Source organism: Cupressus sempervirens, chromosome 5, assembly GCF_028749045.1.
Source record: "Cupressus sempervirens isolate cs-2001-9-10 chromosome 5, ASM2874904v1, whole genome shotgun sequence".
In the NCBI taxonomy this organism is placed as follows: Eukaryota; Viridiplantae; Streptophyta; class Pinopsida; order Cupressales; family Cupressaceae; genus Cupressus; species Cupressus sempervirens.
Genome location: NC_143122.1, coordinates 518,530,934 through 518,554,398, shown reverse-complemented (window position 1 = coordinate 518,554,398; position 23,465 = coordinate 518,530,934). Strand labels below are relative to the sequence as shown.

Sequence of the window (23,465 nt, the reverse complement as noted above, 5' to 3'; positions counted from 1 at the left end):
ATATTAATGGTGCCTAAACCTTATAGTACCCATGCTAGGTGCAGACAACTCCTCCATCCACCTTTTTCCTTTCCTAGCGCTAGCCAAAAAGAGGTTTTTTTCTATGCATGTGCCCACTTGTCAAGTGGACCATGCATTTACTATGGCAGTTATTGAGTATAGGCTGATCTATACCCCATTTAATTGGCTATAGCCTTTTTATCCCCCCTAGAGTGCAGCAAATTTTCCCTTGAGAGATGTGGGCAGTATGTGATACATGTGATGTGAGGGAAAGGCGTTTTGGTGAGAATGGGGAGGGGGGGGGAGGGGAGTAAGTTACTGAGAGGATAGTTAGTTTTCTTTTAATTGGTTTAGGTTAGTGTTAAGTTTCAATTAGTCCAGTTTAGTGTATAGATTTATGTTATTTAGTTATAAGTTTCTTTTTGTTAGTTATAAATTTTGATTAGTTCAAAGTTATGATAGTTAAGATTTAGTTTAGTATTAATTTAGTTATCTTTTGCTATAGTTGTATTTTATTTTATGTTATTAATTAGTTTTATAATTGTGAGATTTGTTAGGTTTATTTTAATATTGGCATTATTAAAGAAGACTTACATTTACAATAGTTTTAATAAAGTTAGATTTTCTTATAGATTTAATTGAAAAAAAAAAAAAAAAATTCTAGTCTTCAAATTTAATTGTAAATGGTAGATTAATATAAATTAGATTGTTATAAGTATGTTGGAGATGATTCTAAATTAAAATATAGACAGTATAATAAAGGTTACCTCTATTCTACATGTATATCTAAGGCTAGTTTAGATTTTGGATTAAAATTTAAAATACGTTTTTACATAAGGTTACAATTCAAATGATGTTATTCTTATGCTTGCCTTGATGTTTTTTTTTTAGGGGATTTCATGGGGATTGTTTATGCATCACTCACCCTTGGATAGGGAAGAAGTGGCCATGTATGGGGGAAGGGCCTTAGTTGGATCTCAATAGTGTAGAGTCTCCTCTCATGGTGAGAGGAGGGAAAGAGGGTAGGATGTATGGGCCCCTACTTGTCATCCCACACCTTGTATGAAAATTTGAATTTTGGAAGAAGGGAAGGAATGAATACCCTTGTTATAGTGGTCTCGAAAGAGCATTTGTAGAAGAATGGAAGTTGTTGAATTATTAGCCTCGAAAAGACTATGTTATGGTATGGTGATTGACATCTCCTGTTGAGAAAATCCACCTCCCCCCTATTTTGGTTCAATGTTGAACCTATTGTGCAAAACCAGGTTGGGAATGCATGCTTGAATTGTTCATCATATTATGTTGTTTTACCTCCATGTTGATTCTTGTCTATCCATGGTTCCCTTGGTGCATTGAAGATATTGGAAAAGACCTCTTGTGAAGGACCAAGAAGAGATTTCATTTTAATTGTAACCTTATGTAAAAATGTATTTTAAATTTTGATGTATTTGGCAAAGATATCAAGTTTTCTTACTGGTTCTTTCCCGATGGAGCCTTGAACTAGGTTAATTAATAAAAGAGAATAGATCAAGTAGCTTCCTTGCATTGTATCTTATGTTAATTTAGTTCCTAGATATGTGCAATGAAGGATAGAATGAATGACGATGTTTCTCAATTACATAATTTTCAAGTTTTAATTATGTTAAGGAAGAATTTTGTTATGTTGAAAATTCAATCCAATTTCATATGTATTATTAGGAGATACAATAAATCTCTTGTTGTTGATAGAATAGATTGTTCAATCATCGTGTTAGTATAGTATGCAAATGGTGAATCCAATTTTTTTTAAAAATAGACACCTCTCTTGTTATAAAATCAGTTTGCAAGACAAAAGTTGACACTAAAACAAAAATGGCTTGACAAAAAAAATGAGCATGCTCTCTAGAATATGTATGAGAGAAAAAGTCTAATTCATTGAAGCAATAGAGTATATTCTCATTTGATTTCTTACAACTTCATTATAAAATTCTTTAAGTATATAAGAAAAAAAAAAGGGTTTTTGTCAAAACAAATAAGAATGCAAACAAAAAATATATATATAATTGTCCATATCTCTAATCTAAAACTCACCAAATAAACTTTATACATTTATTACCATTCCCATCAACCTTTTTTTAACCATCCTCACTCTCTTCCTAGGTGCTCAACTTGAGGGGCTTGCTTGCATTGGTGATGGGGGTGCTATCAAGATAGCGTACCAACAAATGGGGTTGATAGGGAGTTTTGAGTTTGTCTTACATCATATATTAATGGTGCCTAAACCTTGTAGTACCCATGCTAGGTGCAGACAACTCTTCCATCCACCTTTTTTCTTTCCTAGCGCTAGCTAAAAAGAGGTTTTTTTCTATGCGCGTACCCACTTGTCAAATCGACCATGCATTTAGTATGGCACTTGTTGAGTATAGGCTAGTCTATACCCCATTTAATTGCCTATAGCCTTTTTATCCCCTCCTAGAGTGCAGCGAATTTTCCCTTGAGAGATGTGGGCAGTATGTGATAGATGTGACGTGAGGGAAAGGCATTTTGGTGAGAACAGGGGGGGAGTAAGTTAGTGAGAGGATAGTTAGTTTTCTTTTAATTGGTTTAGGTTAGTGTTAAGTTTCAGTTAGTTCAGTTTAGTGTATAGATTTATGTTATTTAGTTATAAGTTTCTTTTTGTTAGTTATAAATTTTGATTAGTTCAAAGTTATGATAGTTAAGATTTAGTTTACTATTAATTTAGTTATATTTTGTTATAGTTGTGTTTTATTTTATGTTATGTAGTGCCTGCCCCTAGTTCACATTTTTGTTTTTCTTGCCAAACTCTTTTAGGCCAATTTATGTTGGATGATTAGTATTATTATTTTAGAGATTATTAGATGTTGGTTTACACATAGTTTATTATATGATGAGATTACTTGGTACTCTATATTTAATGCACGTATGATGATTATTCAAATGTTTTCAGTTATCGATGATGATTGGTTAGATGTTTTATTATTCCATGTGCTTCTTATGGATACTTACCCCATACTGCATGTGTATGGTGTGCGTGTTGTTTTATTTATGTATGGTGTTTCTGATGTGGTTAAGGAAGGGAGTCGTAGTCACCTGCAAGTCGGGATCTACACGATGCACCACTTCCTACCATTGTCTGTTTAGCTTAGAATATTTTTTTTGTACATGCGTGAATTTTATGCAGGTTGCAGGTACCGGGTATCGACTTCCCTGAATTGCCAGGATGAGCGTACCCTATCGCATTGTCTCAATGGTAAGAGAGGGGAGATAAACTCTTAAGTCCAATTCCTAAACCCTTTAGCCAATTGTCCTAATTAATAATTAGGACAAGTATCTGAGTTAAGTACCCTCCGAATGCATCAAATGATGCAATTTTGGGATTATAACCCTTTTTGTTTTGATTTAGTATGTGTTTTTCTATGTAGGGTTTTCATATGTTGTTATATGAGTCCTTGATGTGTTTTCTATTAATTAAGTCTAATTCTATTAATTAAGTCTAATTAAAAAGATTAATTAATGATTTAATTTAATGGAGAATTAATATGATGTCTTTAATATTTAATTAATTGAGAAATTAATTAAATAAAAGAATTAAATTTAAAGGTTAAAGTTCAAAGATAAATTTAGAACAGGATAATATTTATTTAATTTAATAATAATATATTTGGAGTTCATTTTTAAATAAATGCTAAATATTATTGTTATTTAAATTAATTAAATATGTTATCAATTAAGTTCTAAAATAAATTAAAAGTTGAAAGATATTAAATTATTAAGAATTCTAGATCGCATGATCTAAGCATGAGTTTAAATATGAGAATTAAATTAAAAGATTAAATTATAGAAATTAATAATGTTATTTTAAATTCTTAAAAGTGCACATAAGATTAAAGTAATAAATTAATTAAAAATAGAAGTCAAGTGGAATATTAAATAAAGTTATTTAATAATTCAACTTAATGTGCATGAAAGTTGAATGCAAAATAAAAGAAAAGATAAGAAAGGTTAACTGAAGTTAACTCAGTTGTGCAAAGAGTCTTCTCGGGTGAACGCACAATTAAGTGCCAGGGTTTGAGGAGAAATTTTCTTATCACAACGTTGGGGGTTCATTATTGGAGACACGAATTTGGACAAGGAATTTTGGGAGACAACTTTTGGAAGCAAATTTCAGAAGGAGAATTCTAAAGAAGATTTTCAGAAGAAGGTTATTGAAGAGGAGCGAATTCTCTTATAGTTTTTGGAGATTGCATAATAGCATCAGATTGAGGTAGGGTCTTGTGTTTGATCATGGGTTGAATTATGCAATTTAATAATCTTGTCTTCTTCGTGCTTGTGGATTATCAATCCGAATTGTCTGGATTTCACTGTTTGAATTCTTTCGCTCTCTTATGAACCTTATGATACTATATTGTATTTCATTTACATAATAGAATTGGAAGAATAAATCAATTTGAAACCCTCGTTCTAGATGATAGATTTTTACAAATTAAACTAGGGGGAGCTTTTGAAAGAAAAGAAAATCTTGATTGGAAAAATTTATTAAAATAAAAGAGAAGAAATTTGCTATATAAATTTTATACTGAGAAGAGACGATATACTTTTAAAGAATATTTTAATTTAGAAATCTGAATGGTTAGTTCTATCAAATTTAATTTTCAATCATTTATATATATATATATATATATATATATATATATATATATATATATATATATATATATATATATATATATATATATATATATATATATATATATATATATATATATATATATATATATATATATATATATATATATATATATATATATATATTGGAAAAGAAAAATTGTTTAAAACAATGTTTAAAAAAATAAAATTAAATATATTTGAAAAAGTAATAATATAAATTTTTAAACAATTAAAAATATATATATTTTTTTATTATGAATAAGGGAGGGGGCGGGAATAACCACACCCCCCCGTACCTTCTATAAAGGACTACCGCCGACAGTCTGTTGGCGCAGGTACTGCGTCAGCCAGGTTGCCGCAGGCCCTACGTCAGCAGGCCTGCCGCGTCGGTTTTTTAAAAGGCCGATGGCCTATAATAAGGTTATAAAGTTTTTATTTATTATTATTTTTTTTTATTATTATTTTTAATAATATTAATTGTTATTAGTTATTATTTTAATTAATAATATTTATTAAAAAAATGTTTTAATGATATTATTAATTATTATTAAATAGAATTATTAATAAGATTATTAATAATTCTTAATTATTATTTAAATGAAAGTATTAACAAAGTTTTAATTATTGTTTATTTAAATAATAATGTATTTAAAATAAGTTTATTTTAATTATAGAAATTATTAGTAATTATATTAATTATTAATAATTGATAATTCTAGAGTTGATAATATAAGAATAGGTTAAGGGATATATTGTAAATCATAAGTACCTAATTATACAATGGAAACGAGAATAGAAACCCGTACATTTGAATTAATATTATATTATTAAGATTAAATCAAATTGTGAGACTATTCTATATTTCTATGTGTTATCTGTATTATGGGGTGTTTGGGTTTTGTCCTAGCATTGACCAGTCCTAGGTTGTTACCAGAGGCTCGGGGATTATGTGAATGTGATGTTATGTTGTTTTGATCTTGATCTTTTAAACCCAACCCTGTTGATGTGTTGATATGCTCTATGACATGTTTGTGATTACTGTTTGTTATTGCTTTCCAGTTTCCTTGTGTGAAGCTAAGATGTATGTATTTAAGATACCTGACTTAACCATTTTCGAGTCTCGATCAGTTATATTTGATAACCATTTTTGAGTCTCGATCAGTTATACTTGGATTGCTTTTCGATCACTTGAGAGGACTGAAGTGTTTGTTATGTTCTTGATGATGTCATGTTTTGACTTGACCATTTTGGAGTCTTCAATCAGTATTGTAATTTACTATTAGGATACTTTCTGGTTGCTCATTGGAGAACCATTGGATTTTGTGATTTATCATTGATGCCTTCAGTTGCTGATAGAGAACTATTGTGATCATATGATTATTATTGGATGCTTATCTATTGCTCATGAAGAATTGATGTAATTTTGTGGCTTATCTTTTTATGATGTTTTTCAGTTGCTTGTATAGGACTGAGGTGATTTTATTATGATTCTTTGATTTATGATTTCATGAGCCTAGGGTAGGTTATCTATGTGTAGTGTCGAGAAGTGGCTTGCAATGGGGATCGGGGCCCTAAGAGGCTGCCTGGAGTAACCCATTGTAAGTTGTTTTAATAAGTGAAAACATTTACACTAAATGAGGGAAAATGAACCTAACAAGATAATTGTATGTTCTCTCCCATGCCTTGAGTGCTAGTACAGACTAAGATGGGGTAGAGAGAATGCTTGGTTACGACCTTGCACTCCATAGTATGCCTCGTCAGTATGAGAGGCTACTAGTGGCCGCAGGGATCAGTAGGAACCCGAGATTCCTAAGGGATTGCTCGGGTAACTTCTACATGACTTTTGTGATGACACTTTCCTGCTTGCATATTAGGTTTCCTACGTGTCTTGTGGTACCTCTAGGTTTTAGATGTCGATCTTTATAGGAACCCTTGAGTTAGCATACTTATAGGATTTCCTGGACTTAGAGAGTATTTATGATTATGGGTATTGTTATCTGATTTGGGACTTGAGACTATCTTCTCAGCGCGATGGGAGTGGACCATTTAGGTTCCACGCAGTCGGGTGGTAGTGCTTTTACTCTTACCAATTGAGATCCGTTCCATGGTCACCGTGGCTAGAGTTTTCGTGATTGGCATTTACCTTCACTATGTTCTTGGATTATTATGATGGATGGTTAGATTTTATGATAGATGTTTTATCATTATGGATGTATGAATGTATCATGTATGGGGAATAGTTTCATATATTTTTACTATACTTTGTATCATGGATTTGAGGATGTTGTATCTTAATCTTTACATATGTATATTCTTTTAAGCCTTTCATACCCTGTGACTTGTACAGTGGATGATTGGGCATTCCGAATTAATTTGCCGAGAGGCATTCAAAACAAATGTATATTATGGACATGAGACTTTCTGATTATTCTTTCATATGTATGTGGTAGTTGTTAGACTTAGAATTAATTAAATTTAAACATGACTCAACGTCTTGGGATCCTTAAGGAATGTAACTTACAATGTATGTTGTCGATGATTACATGTTATTGCTTTCGCTACTATGTGTTTGATGTGTATGTTATACCTTCTTACTTTAAAAAAAAAAAAAAAAATGTTTAGCAAACTTAGTGAAACTTTAGGTTAATTCTTTTGGATCCCTTGGCAGGGCGTTACATGTTATTAATTAGTTTTATAATTGTGAGATTTGTTAGGTTTATTTTAAGATTGGCATTATTAATGTGGACTTAGATTTACAATAGTTTTAATAAAGTTAGATTTTCTTATAGATTTAATTGAAAAATAAATAAAAATTCTAGTCTTCAAATTTAATTGTAAATGGTAGATTATATTAATTAGATTGTTATAAGTACGTTGGAGATGATTCTAAATTAAAATATAGACAATATAATAAAGTTTACCTCTATTGTACGTGCATATCTAAGGCTAGTTTAGATTTTGGATTAAAATTTAAAATATATTTTTACATAAGGTTACAATTCAAATGATGTTATTCTTATGCTTGCCTTGATGGATTTCTTTGAGGGGATTTCATGGGGATTGTTTTGGCATCACTCACCCTTGGATAGGGAAGAAGTGGCCATGTTTGGGGGAAGGGCCTTAGTTGGACCTCAATAGTGTAGAGTCTCCTCTCATGGTGAGAGGAGGGAAAGAGGGTAGGGTGTATGGGCCCCTACTTGTCATCCCATACCTTGTATGAAAATTTGAATTCTTGAAGAAGGGAAGGAATGAATACCCTTGTTATATTGGCGTCGAAAGGGCATTTGTAGAAGAACAGAAGTTCTTAAATTATTAGCCTTGAAAAGACTATGTTATGGTATGGTGATTGACATCTCCTATTGAGAAAATCCACCTCCCCCTATTTTGGTTCAATGTTGAACCTATTGAGCAAAACTAGGTTGGGAGTGCATGCTTGAATTGTTCATCATATTATGTTGTTTTACCTCCATGTTGGTTCTTGTCTGTCCATGGTTCCCTTAGTGCATTGAAGATATTGGAAAAGACCTCTTGTGAAGGACCAAGAAGAGATTTCATTTTAATTGTAACCTTATGTAAAAATGTATTTTAAATTTTGATGTATTTGGCAAAGGCATTGGGTTTTCTTACTGATTTTTTTTCGATGCAGCCTTGAACTAGGTTAATTAATACAAGAGAATAGATCAAGCAGTTTTCTTGCATTGTATCTTATGTTAATTCAGTTCCTAGATATGTGCAATGAAGGATAGAATGAATGATGATGTTCCTCAATTATGCAATTTTCAAGTTTCAATTATGTTAAGGAAGAATTTTGTTATGTTAAAAATTCAATCCAATTTCATATGTATTAGGAGATATAATAAATCTCTCATTGTTGATAGAATAGATTGTTCAATCATCTTGTTAGTCTATGCAAATGGTGAATCCAAATTTAAAAAAAAATAGACACCTCTTGTTGTAAAATTAGTTTACAAGACAAAAGTTGACACTAAAACAAAAATGGCTTGACAAAAAAAATGAACACTCCCAAGAGCATTTAGCTCTCTAGAATATGTATGAGAGACAAAGTTTAATTCATTGAAGCAACAGAGTATATTCTCATTTGATTCCTTACAATTTCATTATAAAATTCTTTAAGTATATAAGAAAAAAAAAAGGGGGTTTTGTCAAAACAAATAAGAATGCAAATAATTATTCATATCTCTAATCTAAAACTCACCAAATAAACTTTATACATTTATTACCATTCCCATCAACCTTTTTTTTAACCATCCTCACTCTCTTCCTAGGCGCTCAACTTGAAGGGCTTGCTTGCATTCGTGATGGGGGTGCTGTCAGGACAGCATAATAGCGAATGGGGTTGCTAGGGAGTTTTGAGTGTGTCTTACATCATATATTAATGGCGCCTAAACCTTGTAGTGCCCATGCTAGGTGTAGACAACTCCTCCATCCACCTTTTTGCTTTCCTTCCGCTAGCCAAAAAGAGGTTTTTTTCTATGCACATACCCACTTGTCAAGTCGACCATGCATTTAGTATGGCAATTGTTGATTATAGGCTGGTCTATACCCCATTTAATTGGCTATAGCCTTTTTATCCCCTCCTAGAGTGTAGCAAATTTTCCCTTGAGAGATGTGGGTAGTATGTGATAGATGTGACGTGAGGGAAAAGCGTTTTGGTGAGAATAGGCGGGGGAGTAAGTTAGTGAGAGGATAGTTAGTTTTCTTTTAATTGGTTTAGGTTAGTGTTAAGTTTCAGTTAGTTGAGTTTAGTGTATAGATTTATGTTATTTAGTTATAAGTTTCTTTTTGTTAGTTATAGATTTTGATTAGTTCAAAGTTATGATAGTTAAGATTTAGTTTTGTATTAATTTAGTTATCTTTTGTTATAGTTGTGTTTTATTTTATGTTATTAATTAGTTTTATAATTGTGAGATTTATTAGGTTTATTTTAAGATTGGCATTATTAATGTGGACTTAGATTTACAATAGTTTTAATAAAGTTAGATTTTCTTATAGATTTAATTGAAAAAAAATAAAAATTCTAGTCTTCAAATTTAATTGTAAATGGTAGATTAATATAAATTAGTTTGTTATAAGTATGTTGGAGATGATTCTAAATTAAAATATAGACAGTATAATAAAGTTTACCTCTATTGTACGTGTATATCTAAGGCTAGTTTAGATTTTGGATTTTTTTTTAAAAATTTAAAAAAAGGTACGTAGTTAGCATGAGTGGTATAGTAAATTTAATTGATCTTCTAGAGTTCTAAATCCTCTTAATGTTAGTATTCTAGTAATTGATAAGTTTGGTTTAGGATAGGTTATGGATTAGGATGTAATTATCTTAGAATGAAGTTGAAAAAGGTTAATTAATGACATTAAGCCTAAAGTAAATGATTAAATTTGTAATGTCAATTCAAGTTATTAAGTTAATGATAGGGACTAGTTAATCAGTTCATTATAAGGTTGGTGGTATGTTGATCATAATTAACTTGATGTTAACAAGGTTATGTAATTAAGAGATACTAAAATGACATCTAAGTTGTTGTGCTAATCTATTATCATCCTTAGGAGGTAATATTTTTAAAGAATTATTAAATCAATTGAAGGATTAGGACTTTAGTTAATGGAATTAGTTGTTTAATTTAATTAATTATTTTTTCCAGAACATTAAGTTCACCCAATCTATCTCTTTTATGATATGTTTCAAACTAAGTTGTCACCTTTCTATATCAATGGTGAAGTTGCATCTATCTTCATAGTACCTATGGTTATTTGAATTTTAAACTACTTGAACAATTAGTTCCATTATAGTTAAACATCTAAAATCCTTTTTGACCACATTATCTTATTGAATCATAGTTCAAAAAAAAAATTGTGTGTTTTTGTCCTCGTATTTTAGGCATGACAAGCATGAATAAGGGATAAGAGATTTGATTTTTAATTACAACTCAAAGTATAACTTTATTGACACTGAGGTCCCCACATGTTAGAGACTTCAAAAGGAAACCAATATAACAACAAGAGGATTGATGAAGACTCATTTTAGTAACTTTGCATTTGCACTTTTGAGTGAGTTTTGATCAGGGAAACCCACTTAGTACAACAAACTCTAATTATATGGTGAGGTTGATGAAGATAAGTATGTAGTTAGTATGTGGGATCAATCATAGTTGGGTGACATGTTTGTTATACCTCCATATAATTTCAATTCTTGATCCCTGCAATGTATTTGGAGGACCTAAGATTCACCATTTCCTCAGAGACCCTGGTATGGCCGCATTATGTCAATAATGTAAATTTTGTATGTAATTGGATTTATTTCCTTATTTGTCTGATTTCTGATTTTGGTACTCTTGATGTTCTTCCTTGTTGCCATTCGTGTGATGTGGGGCTATTTAGCCAACTGTATTATTGATGATTTTTTTTTTTTTTAATTTTTTTTTTGCCTCTTGGTTATGTCTTTATTTCTTGATTTAAAATTTTACTATTGTGGCCACTCTTTATTTCTTTGATTTATGACTTTTGCATTGGATGTTTCATTCTTGATGTTGAATTTAAATTGTGAGGCACTTTCTTTTAAAATTTTGTTGGCAAAGTGACATATGATGGGCCTACCAAAAGGGATTCTTGATGATTAAGTGGATGTTTAACATTAGGTTATGGGGTTGTTAGTGAGAGTGAGAGTGCCCCACCCTTTTCCAAGACTTCGAGAATAGGATTAGTGATATCTGTGGACTATAATGAGCAATGAAATTGCACCCCAACACAAATTTTGTTAAGATTACGAGTCAACCAAATAGATTTCAAGATGAAAAGGGGCAGGTGTAGCGATGGACTATTTAGTATCCTATCAAGAAATTAGTATTTCGTGGAAACTCTAAAGGAAAAGTGATTATCCTTGAATAAAGATCCATTTTCCATTATAAGAAACTTCTTTTGAGGGAGGATCGTACAATGGTTACCCTGATGAGTGGGTATGAGGAAATCAAAAACATCTTATGATATTATTATGGCTAGAGACTCTATAGGTATATTTATATTAGATTAGAAAGTTGTTTATTTGTGACCTATATGTTTTAAGAAGTGTTTGACCCTAGAAAAATGTAACCATGTTAGAGTTATGGAGTAAACTTCACTTTTAGTAATGGTAATCAGGAAAATAGGTTATCATCTATGTGTATGTATGTGAATTATTGATCATTTTATTTTTTACAACAATAAATTTTGGTATAAATCTAAACAAGGTCTAGCATAAGAGGAAAATTTTAGTTGTGCGACTTCCAAGAGGAAGTCAAAGGCTAGTGGGGGAGGATGTAAGGACCCTCCTCATATGTAATTATTAAATATGAATTTCTCTGTTAAAATCATTATAAGAGATTGGAATGAATATAAAGTAATGCTTATATTGTGAATGTCCTAATGAAATTTAGAGCAATTGACACATCCATGTTTTCATGCTCAATGATTTGAGAACTACTACATTATCTCAATTGTTTAAATATTAAAATTTCACTAACGATGATACGAGGCATTTTCACCTTATGATAAGGGTGTTGATTTTGGGTAACTCGATGATTAAGTTTTAAGCTTTCAGATAGTTCAGTATTCTTTAATTAGTGATGTTTATGATGTTAGGTATATGCATGCCTAACGATGGTTATTCTAGTATTTTCATCTAAATTAATGAATAAGTTATGTTATATTGACTATGCAATTACTAATGATTAAATGTGAGTAGAAATGAATTAAATAGTTGATTATATGAAAGATTCATGTTTTGATCTATGTAACTATCCAGATAGGTTTTTTAATATATATGCATGTGATTTTCTTGAGCTACTGATGTGTGCAATGAGTGTATAGGATATTTTAGCCAAAAAATTTAATGGAGAAACAAAACTGAACCCTATGTATCAATTGTGGAAATCAGGGTTAAATCTTATGAAAGATGAAAACCCCGTTGTTCATATTTTATTTGTGTCGTAGATTGAATGAATGTATCATTTTGTAATCAGTAAATGTTAATATTTCATAATAGTGTTTTTATAGTGTCACTTGACACTTGTGAATTGTATATGCATTCCAACATGATAGTTAGAGGTAACCAAGTAACCTAAAGATCTAAGTTCGATTAGATTAGTGACCTTTTTGCTAATCAATTAGTATTCTAGATTAATTATCCTAGTCAGGATTAGTGAGTAATCTGCATTTCTAGAAGGTTGTTATTAATTCCTAATTATTCTTTGCTTTTGATAGGTCCCTAATTAATCCTAAAGGCCTAAAATCATGAAATCTAAGTACCCAAGGAGTATGGGTATGGGTTGGGGGCATTTTCCACCCCCCTAGCCCCTTTTGTTGACTTTTATGGTCACTCAAAAAGTCCATTTTTGCTTTAGTACCAAATTGAATGCTCTCACCATGGGTTGAATGACTTTAACTTCACCTTGAGGTTAGCCTTAGGTTTAGTTGAGTTAGAAGCCTCTAGAAGTTTAGGCTAGTGGTGGGGAGTTATTACATGTTAGAAGTAGTTGAGTTTATGACCTTAGTTAGAGGAAAATTTGAGAGGGTTTGAGTGTTCACCCAACCTCTAGTTTTAGAGTGGAATTCAAGATTGAAGGAGAAGGAGAAGGAAGGGAATGCTCTTCTCAAACTTGTTCAATTGCCATAACCCAATTTTGAAGGTAGGACTACTTCATCTCATTTTGTTCTTATGGTGCTCCATGTTTTAGTTTTATTGCATTATATGTTTGTATGTGTGTTAAGTATGTTTTGGAAAGGGAGTTAAATAGGTTTTCTTGAATGTCTTTTTTTGTGTTTTGCTTGAAATTTTGAAGGGGTTTGTATGGGTGTATTGGCATTACTCACCCTCGGATAGGGTAGAAGTGGCCATGTGTGGGGCAAGGGCTTTAGTTGGACTCCAACAATGTATAGTCTCTTCTCAGGATGAGAAGAGGAAGAGAGGATAGGGTGTTATGGGCCCCTACTCGTCAGCACAAACCATGTTTTGAGTTTTGAGATTGAAGAAGTGAAATAATGAAAGTTCTTGTGATATTAGCCTTGAAAGGGTATTTGTGAAAGAACAAAAGTTCTTGAGATTTTAGCCCCAATTGGGCATATGTTATGGTGTTGTGACTAAAATCTCCTATTGGAAAAATCCACCTTCTCCCTAGTTTGGTTCAATATCAAACTTTTTGTGCAAACTTGGGATGGGAGTGAAGGTCTTATTGTCTTCATGATTTATGTGTTTGTTACTTGGTCATTTTTTGTTCTCTCCATGATCTTTGTGATGTTCTATAGAAATTGAAATGCATCCCTTATTAAGGGCAAAGAAGAAAATTTAAATTGATTGTTGAAATTTAGTTATGTTCAGGATTGAAATCCTATGTAAAAATGTATTTTAAAGTTACGATTAAAGTGGCAAGGATGTCAGGTTTTCTTACTAGTTCTTTCCCGACGGAGCCTTGAATTAGGTGGCTTAATAATTAAAAAATTAAAAAATTGAGTAATATCCTTGGTTATGAGATTTTTGTATTTTCAGTGATATGTATGTGCATCGAAAATGAGATGAATTGATGTTTACTCTTCATATGGAAATTTTATGTTACGACATTTTTACTCATTCGATTAAAGTAAATTAGAGAGAGAGAGAGAGAGAGAGAGAGAGAGAGAGAGAGAGAGAGAGAGAGAGAGAGAGAGAGAGAGAGAGAGAGATATGATATACAATTTGTGATTTAAGAGTTCAAATTATGTTAAGAGGATTCAATGATATGATTGGTATTTCACTTCGTAAATTTTGTGTGTATTTGAAAACATAATATCCCCTCTCAAATATTCAAGCATTACTTTTCGCAACTACATTATCAATCAACTAGAAAAAATTATACCCTCCCTTGAATAATAAATTTTGAAATTCATACTTAGACAAAAATATATATAACCCCCTTTGTTACTATGTATTTGACAAATCATTTTAGAATAACTCCTAGAGCAAAATGCTCTCTAGATTTTACATTGAAAAAAAAAATACATACTACTTGGGATAACAGAGAATATTCTTTGATTGATTCTTTTATTTGTAACTTAATTTCAAAAATAATAATAATAAATAAAGAAATAAAATTTAATATTCTAAATATCCTAACATTCCCACCTAATAATCTTTTTTCACTTAATACCACTTCTATCCTAAGGCTTGACCACACCCCACACATTAATTCCAAGGCATAGCAATAGCCATGATTGATGGGAGATGAAGTCACTCTCTTTTTTATTCAATTTGGGCACAAGTTCGAGGAGGAAGTCAAATAGCATTAATGCTATATTTGGCAACACAAACACTTCACCTTTCTTTGAAATAAAAACCCAATTCTCTACCCATGCAAATTTTTTCTACAGGCCAACCTCGAGCAGCATGTGGCAGACTTGGCCAACATGCCCTGACTTTTTTTGTTTGGGCCGACCTATCATTGGGAGGCATGGAATTTGCTTGGGAAGTGTGGGAAGGAGGGTACATGGGGTTTAGTGAAGTATAGGGGGTGGTTTTGGTAAGGGGTTAAGGAGTATTGATTAGGGATTTTTAGATGTTAGGATATTTTGGTAGAATTGGTTAGTTTAATTTCGTTTGTTAATTAATTTTACTTATTTATAGTTAGTAGTTAGATTTTTATTAATAAATTTATGTTAGTAATTGTTAATATAGGATTAGTTTTAATTAAGTTGTGGTTAGTGTTGTTATTTTAAATGTTAGTATTATGTTAGCTTAGTTTTAGGATATTTATTAGTTTTAATTTAAATGTTTTAATTTAAAATAGTATATTTTAGTTAGAATGATTTACTATTAAATTATAATTAGTTCAATTAGAAAGTTAAAATTTGATTAGACTTGTGTTAAAATATTAGATTGTTATGTCATGAAGTTTAATTTAAATATGTTTAAATTTTGGTATATTTAAAATTTAAAAAGTTGGTAAATTATTTCTTTTAAATTGAAGTTAGCATATTAAAGTTGTATTTAGTTTGTCATTCCATAATTTAATTTTTTGTTAGTGTTAGTTTTAAAGAATTTTAATTATTATGTTTTTGTATATTAGTTATTATAGTAGATGTTTGTTAGAATAATTGAATTATATTGTTATTAATATTTGGATCAAATAATATATTCTTTTAAAAAAAAATTAGTGTATAACGAAACAAATGTCAACATCAATCTAATAACGAATGCTCAAATTTAACAATCTTTTCATACTCATCGATGATAAACTTAAATGGAAATGATAGGACATCATTAGGAGATCCCATATATGTTTCTCTTTTTACCTATGCTTTAAACATGTGCATATAAACATTTTAAACTTAGTGGTGTTATTGATCAAAAAAAAAAATTGTTGGTGTGTTTTTGCCCCTTGTATTTTGGGCATGACATCTCCTCCTTGAAAAAAATATTATTCACAAACATACTTCCATATAGCTTCTCTCCATTCTAATCCTCTTTACTCTAATATAGATTCTTTCCTTCCAATTCTCTTCCTTTCTTTCTTACTCATCTCCCTTTATTTCTTGCTCATCTCTCCTTTCTTTCTCATCTCCCCCTTTGAAAAAAATTCCAAATGTAACTATAAGTTTCAATTAGAAAGCTATAAAATCTTATAGTAATATTGTGTACCTTGAATGTACTAACTTATTTAGTTTCATTAGAAATTGCCTTCACAACTTCAAGAAATATTCCCTAAAGAGTGAACTATTGCATCAACTCCATAAAAATATTCTGATAATCCATGTATTGATGCAACACGAATATTCTCCTAGTGAATAAATAGGGGAAGGATCCCTAACTTACCTCTCAGATACTCAAATGCATCTTTATGCAATGGTTATGAAAATATATATGCAATTTTCTCCTTAGACTTCACATACTCTAGTCTCACTTGTTTCTCTTGAACTTGTTCTCTTAAGTGATAATCCTTGATAGATGTGTGCAACCTTTTACACTATGGTCTCAGTGATTACTTCAATCCATACAATGCTTTGTTCATTTTTCATAACTGGTGATTTTGATTTTGCTCTACAAACCCTTCAGGTTGTTCAATGTGTAGCTCTTCTTCTAGTATTCCAAATAAAATTGTAAACTTAATATCCCTTTAATAGACTTTAAATATCTTGCAAGTTGCATAAGCCAATAGAGTTCTGACTCCTTTCAATCTAGCTACAAGTGCAAAGACCTCACCATAATAAATTCCTTCTTCTTGTGCACAACCTTTACAAACTAGTCTGACTTTATTCCTCACAACTTCATCTTTCTCATTTAATTTATTCCTAAACATCCACTTCCTTCCAATTACATTCTAGTCCTTTGATATTGATATAAGTGTCCATGTATTATTCTTCTTAATTTGATTTATTTCCTTATTCATAGTAATGATCCAATCATCATTATGAAATCCATATTTCATAGTTCTTGGCTCAAATTCAATAATCAACCATGTATTATCCTTCACTTTACTTCTTGACATGATTTCAACACTCTTATCTCAAATAAATTTACCCTATGGATTATTCCTTCTCACATACCTTGCTAAGATAAGTTAATCTCTTTGATTGCCAACATTATCTTTACTCGATTGGGGCTCAACATTCTTCTTGGGTTGTTCTGTCTATGGCTCAGGTAGTATAGGTTTTTACTTAGTAGCTTTTTTCTAGTACTTGGTGTACCATTGTAATGATTTAGTTTGGCACTTGGGTACAATAGTAGGTGCATTGTCATAGACATTATTGGCAAAAAAAATTGTAGGTTACTAACTACACCTTACAAAATTATGACTTTAGGAAATATTTCATGAGATTTATCTCTCCCCTCAGCAATATCAGAGGCTTCCTTCTTATCATAAGTGGATTCAATATGAACTTAACTGAAAATACAAAATGGATGGTTTTGTTGATCAATTCCTTTTTTTCAAGAATGATTTTGCATACAACTCTAACTTTGTGACTTAACAAAAGGTTCTTTATTGTTGTGATAATATCAATGAACTTGGAACTGAAGTAAGAAAAACACTAGGGGAAGTAGTTTACCTTTTTATATTTTTTGAAACAAAAATAGGAACCCAAAGTCTCCTACAATTGTCTCGAAGGAAAATTCAAGAAGAATAAATAGTAAGGCACAAAGTATCTTACTAGATACTCTCAAGTTTAAAGAAAAAACTTACAACTAAAGCCCAAAGTCTTCAGCTCTAAGTAATTTCAACCACTACTATCCATTATAATTTTTCCTCCTCTAGCACAAATTCTTCAAGAGTTCAAATTGGCTCTGAATACAATAGGCAGCCCAAAGTCTGCATGATTAAATTCAAATCCCTCTTCATCAAAGATCCAAAACTTATAATCAATAGCTAGAAAATGTCATCACATAACAGCTTGACTCAAAAAAAAAATTTAAATAAGTTGCCTCTTTTATTAATAGCAATTCAGATTTACATCCAAGCACAAAGTCTTAGAGTGCAGATACAAACTAGTAGAATTTTTTTGCCTTGCCAAAAGATGATTGTCTACAACGAGCTCTCTCCTTTATATCAAAAAATAGGATAGAGAAAGGTGGAGGAAAAAGTGGAACGATCTCAACTACCTTGACTTATATCTAACTACATACTTTGATTTTATTCAAAGTTGCATGCCTACTGCTATTGTAACTTAATTACATGAGCTGATTGTATAGGTGCAAGTTATCCTATACTTACAAAATATATGCTTTTTACATGTATCTTTTCTCCTTCTATTCTACTTAAAGCATATAAAAATATGGTTTTTATTATTCACATGGTATGAGCCAGATCTCCAAACTTTCATAGGGATTCGCATACAACTGCAACATCTAGCTTATCGGTTTGTTGTGAGATCATTTTAACTTTCCTAAGTGTGCTTGTTGCTCTAGATATCTCTTTGTCACAAATGTCCATTTGACTTTTTAGATTCTTCAATGAATACTTCTATCATGAAAATTTATCCAACATACTAATGTTGAATTCATCCACTTCAAGTTGTAAGTTGGTGGCCTCTACAAACTCTGTGAGAACATCTTCTTGATTCTTGAGTCAGTTATCTTTAACAATGATTTTGCATGATAGCCCTCGCAATGCCTCTTTGATCATGATTTCTTGGTTATTTATCTTGGATACTTCTACCTTTACACCTTTTACAAGTCCTTGTAAAGCTTTCTCTTTATTGGTCATCACATGTGCGTAATCATGGTACATCTCAATAGATGTGATGACTTCATACTCACACAAAACATCTAGATCAATCTCCATAATGTATTCCAAGCACCAAGATTCTTGTCTAGAAACTTGAGTTGATGATTGAGTGACTTGAGAATACCATTCAATCCAATAGTAGTCTTTTTTCTTTTTGCTAGTGTAACTTCTCTTGACATTTCCGAATGGTGTGCCTACACAAATATCAAATGAAAGTTCCATAGTATATGAACATCATCATGTGAAGGGTCCATGGAAACATTTTGATGTAAAAACATGGATTCCAAATAAGGTATGAACAAGGAGAATGGATGAAATGATTGAGAATTGAAAATAAACAAATGGGTCAAGCTCAAAATGACTCAAATATGAATAAAATAGCCAAAAACGGGCTTTTTGGAGTGAATTGCATATATGACCAGTAAGCTTGGAATTAAGTGCATAAGGGGGAAAATGAGTAACACATTGAGCATAGCACATTTTAATAAGTGCATAAAAAGATACTCAATCTAGCAAGAATGTGTTTGAAACTTCAACCATAGAGTAGCCATATGGAGGTACATAGAATGCATGATGGTGGGGTTTTTGCTTGCATTTGCATGTGGGAGGAAAATGAACTTTTCTTTCCTTTAAGAACAAGATTTTATGCATGATTTCATATGCAAGTAATATAAAATCTTACACATGCAACTTGGAGAAGAAGAAAAAAGATAGAAGGAACAACTTCATATACACAAAAAGAGATGCAAATCTAAAAATGGAAATGACAAAGATATGCAAGAACAAACAAAGTAAAAATAATATCAATGCCTTAAGGAAAATAACAAATAAATTTTACCTCAACTCAACCAAGAATGAGAAAAACAAGTCTTATCCAAAAAGTCTTATCCAAAACTTGAGCAAATCTAAAATAAATCCAAAAGATTTAGGATTTTAGATTTGTCTAAAGCCAAAGACTTAAATAAATTTTGAAATCCAAACAACATGGTTCAATTTTGGACATCTAGAGATAGTAGGGGAGATTAAATGCCCAAAACTTAGTAAAATTTTTGACCAAATCAATGTTATATGTAAATGCATTCAAAAATAATGTTTAGGGCATCAATTTAAGCTTAGAAATGATGAAGAACAAGCTAGAAATCAAAATACATACCCTAGACTTCTTCTTGGAGTGATTGGAAGCCAAGAACTATGAAAAAATGTAATATTTTTGGTAAACAAATGTGCCCTAAATGGGTTTTTTTTAATCAAATGCATGTGTTAAAGAACATGCTTATACCCTTAAATTTGCCACTCTTCAAAAATGCCCAAAAATGCTTTCTTTGTTGGTAAAAAAGGACCTTTTTGAGGAAAAACACTTACCAATATGTTATCAATACATAAACACTCTTATTTGGAATGTCTTCACGTGAAAAATGTGCCCAAAAACCCTCCAAATGTAGGATGCAAGTTAAAGATGGTATTTCTTTGTGCAAATGCATATATTATAATGCATGAAATGTGCTCTTAAATTGCTACTTTATGTAATGCCCAACCAAGGGATCCAAAGAATTAATCTAAAATTTCACTAAGTTTGCCAAACAATTTTAAAAATAAAAATAAAATGAAAGATAAACCATTTACAACTTATACTTAATAACGAAAGCAATAGCAACATTTCAAATAAAAGTAAACAGGTTACATTCTTTAAAGATCCCTTAACGTTGAATCACATCTAACAGAACTAATTATGTTCCATCTAATACTACATCCACATGAAATAATAATAAAAAGTCCAATGGTCATAAATTACATTTTCAAATGCTCAATCATCCACTACACATGTCACAAGGTATGAAAGGCTTAAAAGAATAAACATCCATGTAAAAGATAACCATATATCACAAACATAAATAACTAAGTGCACGGTTCCTCCCAACCATAAATAGCATCATTAGACCATCATGGATCCTAGCCATCCCTCCATGCATAACATTCCAAATCATCGAAGAGATCATTGGTATTGATGTAGTAGGAATGTCACACCTAAAAACATACTACATCATATGCAGAAAAGAAACATAAGATATCATCATCTAACATATGCAAATCATCAATGTGAGGATACATGTCCACCATCAAAATCCATGAAGATAGAAGCCAACAAAGAATGCATCAGCCACAGTGTCTCAAACGGATCTCAAATGATAAGAGTGGAAAAACACTACCACCCGACCACATGGAACCTAAGTGGTCCAATCCCACCATGCTAAGGAGATAATCTCAAGTCCCAAATAGGATATCAAAATTACATAGCATAGAAATACTCTCTACGAATAGGAATCCTAAAAGTATGCTAACTCAAGGGTTCCAATCACAAAACTGGCATCTAATCCCAGAGGCACAACAATGACATGTAAGAAACCTACTCTGTAAGCGAGAAAGTGTCATTGCATATATCACGTAGAAGTTACCCTGGCAGTTAGCTTACAACTCCACGGGTCCCTACTAATCCTTATGCGGCCATTAGTATCCTCTCATACTGACAAGGAATGCAAGGTCACAACCAAGCATTCTCTCTACTCCCATCCTAGTCTATACAAGCACTCAAGGCATGGGCGAGAACAAAACAATTATCATTTTAGATTCATTTAATCCCCATTTAGTGTAAATGTTATCACTTATTAATAAAACTTATAATGAGTTACCCTAGCAGCTACTTAGGGCCCTAGCCCCCATTACAAGCCACTTCCTGACACTACAAGTAGATAACCTACCCTAATCTCATGGAATCATAAATCACAAAATCACCACAGTCCTATACAAGCGACTAGAAAGAAATACCAAAAGATAGTCCATAAAAGAGCATCAAATCTCCATGAGCACATGAAAAGCATCCATAGATAATCATGACCACAACAGTTCTCTATTGGCAACTGAAGGTATCACTGATAATTAAAAGTATCGATTGGTCCTCAATAACCAAAATATATCTCAAAATCATACTAATCAAAGACTCCAAAAATGGTTGAGTCAAAACATGTCACAACATGACATCATCAAGAGATAAATCAACACTTCAGTCCCATCATGTCGACTAGAAAGTAATCCAAGGATAACTAATCGATGACTCAAAAATGGTTAAGTCAAGTGTCTCGGATACATATAACTTAGCTTCACTCAAGAAGACTGATAAACAATAACAATCAGCAATTACAAACATCTCATAGAGCATACCATCACATTACCATGGTTGGGTTTACAAAGATCGAAATCAAAACACATCATCATGCCATCACATCTCATAACCCTCGAGCCTTTGGTAACAACCTAAGACTAGTCAACACTAGTGAACCCAAAAACCCAAAACAAGAAGCATAGAGAAAACACAATGCAAACACATGTTTTGGTTTACTAAAATCACATAGTTGTATAAAGTTTGGAGATCTCAATTTTTGTTTGCAAGTATACTTCAAGTGTCTAAGTTTAATCATTTGACCTACAAGTCAACCCATTTGTTCCCTCGATAGCATTATCCTTCCATTATTTTAAATTACATTCTAAGAATAACTTAAGGGTAAATACTTTACCCATTAAACTGATCATCATTGACCCTTAATTAAATTGTTATCTTTATTTAACTAAGATCCATATTCTAATTGATTAACACTTCTTTAATGTTACTTCAACTTTTCAACATAATCAAAGTATCATTATTCGTCTAAATTATAAAAAAGCCAGTTTCCAATCTTTGAATAAGAAGATTATAACTTTATTAAAATGATCAATTAAATCAATCAATTAACATAGGTACACAATCCATGACTCTTTAACATTCTAATAGCTTTAAGTTTCTTTGATATGATAGATACATCTAGAATTTTGATATAGATTTAACTTAGTATAGCTAGATTAGGCAATCCATATCTAAGAATAGGTTATATGGGGTATTAGCAAGTTATAGTATATATTTCTTTATAGACATCTCATGGGTTACATAGCAATTAGGTGATTAAAAGTTGGTATTTTAAAGATACCATGGCATGCATACTAATAAAGTGCCCAATCACTGTCTTTCAATTTTCTATTTTTAGAGATGGGCACTAATATCTGCATTTTGTATACTGCCAAGGCTCACACTATCGCCTTTGGGGGCAATATCAAACCTAAAAGATGGAACCAAATCCTCAAGCCAGTTGATGGAATGACCCACATTATAGTTAATAGGGCCATCGGTGAAGGTTTTTTTAAGTATGATTACACCTAGAGGATGAACAGTGACATCATAGGCACATTCATTGAATGTATGGCCAAAGCAAGGATCAACAAGTGGGCCATGGTAAGACTCTGTTTGAATATTTTTGACTCCACTTGGTGTCAAGGTGTTATAGAAGTTATCATGAGTTTGGATGAATATTTGAGAGTGCCCCATCCTGAGATGTACATGAATCACCCTCTGGGGAGCCTTGTTGTGGCAAATATACCTAGGAGACCTACCTTATTAATAAGCAATATGGAAGCATTCAATATGGTTTGGCCCAAGATGGAATCTTGTTTCCATTTCCTCCTACATTG

The 23,465-nt window shown here is 31.6% G+C and overlaps 1 pseudogene; it reads left to right on the top strand.

Annotated features, from left to right (window-relative positions):
• Positions 1–23,465, top strand: part of LOC149556979 (UDP-galactose/UDP-glucose transporter 4-like) — a 170,055-nt pseudogene that overhangs the window by 52,938 nt on the left and 93,652 nt on the right.